Here is an 8,205-nt window from a genome sequence, read left to right on the forward strand (position 1 = left end):
TCACTACTATAGGGAATGAGTGAAATAAATTATACAAGGACTCAAATGTTTGGATTTTGGATGTTTTTCGTTATTTATTAAAAATATTTATAGTTTTGTATAGGCCTACTATTCCGGTTACTTGGATAATAATTTTGTTTTCAAATATGACGTGTGCAACGTGCGTGTTAATGTTATAGATATTTTCGGAACACAGAACATTGTTTTATAAAAAGTTAATTTAGCAAATGTTTAAATACTGCATAGTCAAAATATTACGTGTAAAAAGTAAACATTTTGTGAACACACTGTAAGTATCTCTTAAATTATGACCTCTTAATAGAGTTCAGCTGTAGCTATTGTTTAAATCGCAAAAAAAAACTTATAATTTTTTTCTCCTTCTTCGTGATGTTCCAATCCAGAGCTGAAACCCTGCGTGACTGAGGCTGTTTTATTACATGGATACATAATGCACTAGTTGAACTATTTCTACGAGTGTATTCCTCCTTTTTTTTATTTAGTACTAGTAGCTTTACTGTTAAAAAAACATGATATGACTTCGGATAAAAAAGTTTGTATAGAGAAGTTACTTTAAAAATACATTTACACTATATTACCACTGATTACGGAACAAAACGAAGTTTTGCAATCTATGGTGTCTCAGTAGGATAATAAAAGAAATTTATAAGAAATATGTTATTTAAATCGGCATTTTCAAGCTTTTAAAACCTTAGCAAACGTAGACCAAGCAAAAATGTTATTATTTCAATTTTTTTTTTAGTTTTCAATGAAAGTAAAAGATATTAAAAATGTGTAACCTCAATCCCAGAACGTTGACCCTATGACGATATCGAAACGGGAATATGCTTTTTAGTGGGCCAATCCTCTCTATAAAAGTTATATTAGAGTGAAATATGTCTCAATTAATTTTATAATATTACACATCACACGAACAAAAAGACACATTTAATGTGAATATAATATAGATATCACGTTAATTTTTTTTAAAATATACTACAGCATCTAGAATCAAGCAGGATAGTTTACAAACGCAATGGGACGTTCAATTTATTTACAATCTGAATCCTAAGGGTAGCAAATGTCCTGATTCCCCCCCTCCCCCCACTCCCACCCTGTCAACACAGGGATGTTGATCTTGGGAACATAAAGTTTGCCAATTAACGTAGATTTATTCGATCTCGTAGTAAAACAAGTTCGACGCTCGTTGAAAACTTTGTAGAGCACTTAGACGGTTGGCGACAGATTGAAGAAGCTCTTTTTGCTACATTTTCGATTTGGTGGTTGAAAACCCCCAATGTGGGAAGGGGTGATGAATAGCTTTTTTACCTATTTTCAAAATTATTTGGTCGTTTCACATACTGCATTGTGTGCTTTTGAATTATATCACCAGAAGACTTTCTATACCCTTTTCAATTATATGTGGCAAGTCATTGTTCTTTTGTGTGTAAAATTTTGTTGCTTTTTTACTGTGAGATGCAAAATGAAGAAAAGCATTCTTGTTTAAGACCTAATGATGAAGAGATGGTGAGAAATAAGAGCTACCGAAACAAAAAGATTATATATGGTTAATGTAAAGTTTAAGGTGCCTATTATGTTTACGTGGATAACCCAGTAATAAAACACAAAATAAGGAAAGTTGGACCTATCTTTTAAGTTTTTACCTTGACCGTGAATATTTTGGATATGTGTAATTTTGTTACACTATAATACCTACCATGTAAATCTTTACACGATCGAAGTTGACATAAAATGAGGATACCAACCTATGTGTTAAAGTGTGAAGTATTTTTGATCGATGACTGAAGAAGAAAGATTAGAAAATCTGGGTTTAACCCCGAAACTATAGTCATCCACGACAACAGATTTGTAACCTCATTTTATATTAAAAATAAATCCTGGAGGCAAATTAGGCTATGTATAAAACTATCAAAAATCTTCACAAATTCATCGCTGATGTATATAAAAACCTATATATTTTATTTAATCACGAAAAATTTTATTTGGATAAATATTTCCAAGACTATTTCCGTAGATATTCTATTCTATTAACCGAAAAATTAACTACACACCTAATTGTTTAATAAAATCACACCTAAAAATTACAACCCAAATTAAGCACAGATAAATTTACTAGCACGCTACATTCTGTTACTCTCATATCACTCGTTCGCTATCTTAATTTGAAATCCGACAATGCAGTAACAAAACCCTAAACTTCCTAATTGATAATTAGTTAATTATTTTGCTGGGAACCGTATCAATTTACGAATGGAGTATGAATGGCTGCAATCTAATATACAACAATGAGCAATAAAGTAACCGACTGTGACCGACGTACTGGTGGTCCTGGATAACATCCGGAGGATTAACATATTGATGTGTCCGGAATATCTTACTAGACCAACCGATCAGCTTTGATGTATTACTGTCTTATAATCGTTGTTTGTATAATGTTTCGTGTAAAATATTTTGGGATCCGTGTTTGTGAATAAAGTTAATAGGGTTTCAAACTACTTTGTTTGGGAGATGAAAGTGTCTTGAATAATATTACACGATAGTTGAAAACTGCCAGTATAATGTATGTATTTTATTTGTTGCACGGATATATTTTTGGTATTGTAAATTGGTATATTTTCTTTTCTCAGGAGAGAAAAAAACACACTACGATTGTAATCCAAGATTTCCAAGGAATATTGCTGTGCTTCAATGCATCAGCTATAACTACCATCACTCTGGAATAAATGTATAGCTAATTTCGCTAACTATGCACTATTACAACCTATGCTAAAACTGTGTTTGCGCCTTGCATGAGCAAACTTTGTACTCTTTAAATGTATTTCTGAATGCAATAATAACTAAAAAAGGCCCTGTATTGGACATATGGATAAGCTGTTGTGTGTTAGTTTAAACAATTAGTGTATTACAGTTCAGTATTCTTGTAAATAAAATACATTGAGTTTTGTTAATTGTTCGACACCGATTGGTAGAAGAGGACCGGATTAAGTAAAGAGTTTTGTTAATTTTACTCCTTATTAGGATTTTTGGGACCTTAAATACAGGGTGTTTCAGAATTCGTGTCGGATATTTTAGGGTATTGTTCCCGGGTAAGAAACAAATCCAAATATCATATTTAAATTGACCTATTAAAGTCCTTAGTTACTCACACAGCCGCCATTTTGTTTTTTTCGCTTATTAATTGTTTTTTAAAAAATGGTAAGAGATACGAAATTGAAACTTTGCAAAAACATAGATTTGTATATATTCAAATTAAAAAAAAGATCTCTTATCAACTTCATGAACATAACAGTTTATCAAGGTGTTTAGGTTTACTATACATTTTAGCAGTTGCATTTTAAATTATTCTAAGTGAACCAACTCTCATTCAGTGTTTGGGATCATGTCAATTTGACTTAAAAGCAAGTTATCACATAATAAAAAATAAATCAAACCATTTCTCTAACATCTCTCAGAGTCACCTACTCCGCGCTTGTTGAGGTTATCCGTACGATCTCCGTTTACTTTACCCGCCCATTCATTACAGCCGGAGACGGAAGAACAGGTTGTGGCGGGAATGTTGATGTGTTGAATCAGAGGTTTGTGACAGCTGATTACAATGCTGCACAGAATCAAGCCAACCTGCCGCGGCGAAATACCGCACGCGATCACAGAACAGACGCGATCCTTAATGCGGTTGGTTGGCCGTGGTCGATTGTTGGAACCGGTTGAGTTCCGATGCGGTTAATTGGTAGATATTTGGGAATATATCTGTGTGCGTTTCCTATTCAAGATGCATATATCACATCGAAACACTAGCTCAAACACACTTTGAAAAAATAATTGAAATAAATATAGTGAATGAGTGGTTGGTCTGTATTGCGACGGATTATATGGCAACAATGTTTTGGGTTCACGTCTCTGTTATCATTTGAGTTAGTTTTTGTATGAGCAAGCTGCTTGGTAGATCGCAGACGTCATAGTTTTTATCACGACTTTTACCAATGAATTTGCCTGTGTAATAATGCCGCAACCCTCCAAGCCTATCCTAAAATGATGAGTAAAATCATTAATCCTAGTGTCCTAGAATACAAAGGTAAATCAACAAGATTATTTTGTCTCACCCATTGATTTACTACATACTTATATTAATCTTCTGGTTTATACTTTTAGTTGAATGGAAGGGTATCTTTCGTGAGTTTGACCTCAAATAATGAATGATACTTTCCCCCTACCCTCACTAATTGTGTTCCCTAAAAACAAAAACAAAAATAATTAGGCCTAGTCAACTTATGAATATAGACATACTGTATTATAGGCCGGTTTTTAGTACGTAGTGCTGTTTAAACAAAATATAATATTTACCACAATTAAGTTGAACATTTGGCAGGTGTGTATAAAAGTGACCACCACACCATAACGCTAGCTTTACCAACATCTAGATTCAGGTCCTGGTAACCATACCAATTACAACGATTACTCTGTGCTCGTTACTAAATAAACAGAAAGTTTTAATCAGTATAAGGTAAACTTTACTTTTATGATTGTGACCCTCATAAAGATTTCCTCCTCCTCATAACGATGTAATGAGGCTCGTTGGCTCTCGTGAGGATCGTTTACGAGATTTATACGCGATTCAACGGTTGATCCTGGTGATTAGATGATCACTGTTATCGCGGTGATTCAGCGCCGTTTAGAGGGATCGGGGTCAGCTGTTAATAGAAACACAGGGACGCATCGGGTGTTTATGAAATAACTGTTTTGGTTCCCACGGAAGTTGGAGGGTTTGAAAGTAAATAGCAGACTAGTCTGTTATTAAGTTTGGGGTGGGGGGTTGAAAGTAACAGGTTAGACTGTAAGTTGTTTAAATAGTAAACACGATACTAGAGCAGACCAACTTCCCATAGTTGATGGAGAAATATTGTGCAACCCTGTTCAAGTGTAGAGACGTCAATGATAAATTCCTGTTGAAAACTAAGCTAAACTAGCTAAATAGATAGGGGAAAACACTAAACACATGTGAATTAGTCTATCTGTGTACCTGTGTTACAACAAATTAATAGTTCATCTACACTGGTTTTGTTATAAGGTTTCTGTTTTACCTATTTGTCATGGAACTAAAGTAGTTTGACATTATACGTTGACTTACGTTGTCTCAAGGTCCTTGCTATTTTTTCCCAAATTTATTTGCCTTAGATTAAACATCTAACAAATAATTATAAAAATTATACTACTTAATAATGATTGATTTTGTTTTGGGGCTAAGTTGCCTCTAAATAAAGAATTTGAAAGATTCTTTTTCCAATGTAGTTCTGATGGGATGTTTTTTTCCTTATTTTCACCATAAATCCTAACGAAAACAATTGTTCATAAATTATTTGTAGAATCATCAGTGGTTAAAATATTTTAGGCAGTCATATTGCGATATAACTGGATTTTTAGTTTATTTGTTTAGATTATAATGGGAAATGTTTGTAAAAGATGGTTTTATTACGGAAATATTACGTTGATGAATAAATACAACCGGAAAATTTGGACGTGTAGTCTTAGAATGTAAGATTTTTACTTCAATGGTAAATCTAGGTTTTCGTTAAAATATAAACCTGTTTATTCACAGTCCAAACAGAAAACATTATTTTTGTGTAATTCAAACACATCACTCGTTTTCCACACCTCATTAATTCAATTTATTAATCCATTAAGGGACACACATAATATATGCAGATTAGGCTTTAATTAGCATGCCGAATCAGCAACATTCACACGTATGTGATTAATGTGAGAAAATATTCACGCCGTATTATGTGATACAAGAGCGAGGTGATTAAATCAAATTTACAACGTATTGTTAGTCTCCGAAAACAAACCTATATTATTACGTATGTATGTTACGTGATTTTAATTATGGTTCATCTGTTAAGTTACTTAAGTTACTTTAATAAAATATCTGAGTTTTGTACTTGGTTTAATTACCGTACGTGTATAGTTATGCAAATTTCTTACATTAAATTCACTAAACCAATAATCGATTAAATTGTTAAATCAGATAAATTACAATTACATGTTACCGTATGGCGTTCTGTCAATTTAAGCTTTTTAATGCAAAGTAAGCACACCCTATCTTTGAGAATTATCGTTTCTGCTTAAGGTAGATATGACTTACATTGGGCACTGAAGCACCTAGTCTCGGCATTATTATGGCACAAAGTCATGTGATTTCATTGATGTCATTGATGATTTTGACAACAGTCAGAATTCTCAGAACACAAGACGAATTATTTGGTTGGGTTTATTCAATAATACATTACGTATATCTTTGGTTTGGGAAATAAAACAGGTTACAAGTTTTGTATTACTATTTTTATCACAAATTAATGGATGGAATTTATTTTCCGTAAATTTATTATTATCATAGGAGATGGGGACGCCACCTATGCGCGTATTTAACCCAAATATGTGTGATGGATTAGTGTAGAATCAATGCATACGTATACTAGAGCAAGGCCCCACTAGAAAAACGTGATGCCTTGTAGCTTTGTTACTTACTAAGATCAGTTGTTTCAATAGTCAGTATTATTAATTGAAATCCCAATGATCAGAGATAGGTCTGGTTTCGAACCATGAACAAGCTACACACTTTTCCCAGAATCGAACTGGCGACCTTTTATCTACTAGGCGAGCACTTAGCTACCAGCATAATGACACAATAACACATATAATGCCAATCAGGAAGTTTCCTTATTTTGTAAAACAATTCTTCCAAAAAAATAAGTAATGTAGTAGGCCTAATGTGGAACATAATAATATGTAAAATGCGACAAACACTAGTTATAAAACCTTACGGATGGAAGGCGATTACAACTGCCTTCTTGGATGGATACAATGACAAAATCAAAACGTATTTCAACTTACCGTTACACGCTGGTGACTTAATTCAACGCTATTTCCAATTTAAATCATACTATTTGGGTTTTAATTTTTTGTTTGTAGATTTATGATGGTATTAATTGCCAGTTGTAATTGCCAGTGGGGATGTGTGAAAACGTCGACTCCAATTAAAACCGGAATAGACCCATGAGTTATAAACAATGGGTATCGAACTCGTCGACACCGTGGGAAGTCTCGCGTCTGCTGAGTTGTTGGTTTTGGACCTCATAAGTGGAATTTTATTATTAACTGTATATCTTATTAATGCTAGGACATGCGGTTAAAAGTGTCCAAAAATGTGTACAAACCGAGTATTGATTTGGACAGCCTTCTCGCATGATTGTGAAGAATATACAGGTGATTTCCTAGAGTCTAGCTAATTGTTTATTCCATTGGCAAAAAACCTTCAGACCCACAACTTGTGTGTTAAAACCATTTTACCTACGACCGTTTTTTAAAGTAGCCATTTCAGTACAGTTCTTAGAATTGAAAAGTGTCACTTAACAGCTGTTTGTTTTCATAACAGCATAGTTTCATTTCATAACAGCATAGTTTTTCTCATAACAACACGGGTAACGGACCAATGAGGTTCAAGGATTGAGAGAAAAGAAGTACAATTGTAATACTTCGAACGTCAACTAATCAGCTGATCAGTTGACAATTTTAATTGTTGATCCGGCTTGTTCCTGTTGATACTCGCGTATTCTTAACCTAAGTTGGTGCAAGTTAAATGAAGGTTGATTTTAAAATATCAGTTAGTGAAAGTGATGTTGACGAGATGGAAATGAGAACACAAACTGTTTGTGTTAATCTTTTGCCACCACAATCAAAACAAAGGTATGCAATTACATACCAGCAATTCATTAAATGGACGAAACAAAATAAGGTTAAATTGATAAATGAAAATGTTCTTCTGGTTTATTTTGAAAACCTCTTAACCACTTTTTCACCCAACTCGTTGTGGACCCCATATTCGATGCTGAGATCTAACTGTAAATTAACTGTTTCACTATATTATTCAGTTGTCAAAAAATATATGCAATATTTCCCTAATTGTACCTGATACAGTATTTATGATAAGAATGCTGCTAGCAGAACCTATTGACTGAAAATGTAACGTATTATTTAACAAAGTTTTACAAACACGTAATTACATGAAATCAGCTGATTATACAATAAGTCGTTGCATCAGTTTCAGTGACAATGACAATAAACGAAAACATAACCTCTCTAGGAAGTTATGAGTAGTGTTTGTTGGTAATATAAAACCAGATTTTTAGTAAT

Source organism: Macrosteles quadrilineatus, unplaced genomic scaffold (genome assembly GCF_028750875.1).
Source record: "Macrosteles quadrilineatus isolate MER2022 unplaced genomic scaffold, UCM_ALF_1.0 Scaffold_2__2_contigs__length_208266976, whole genome shotgun sequence".
In the NCBI taxonomy this organism is placed as follows: Eukaryota; Metazoa; Arthropoda; class Insecta; order Hemiptera; family Cicadellidae; genus Macrosteles; species Macrosteles quadrilineatus.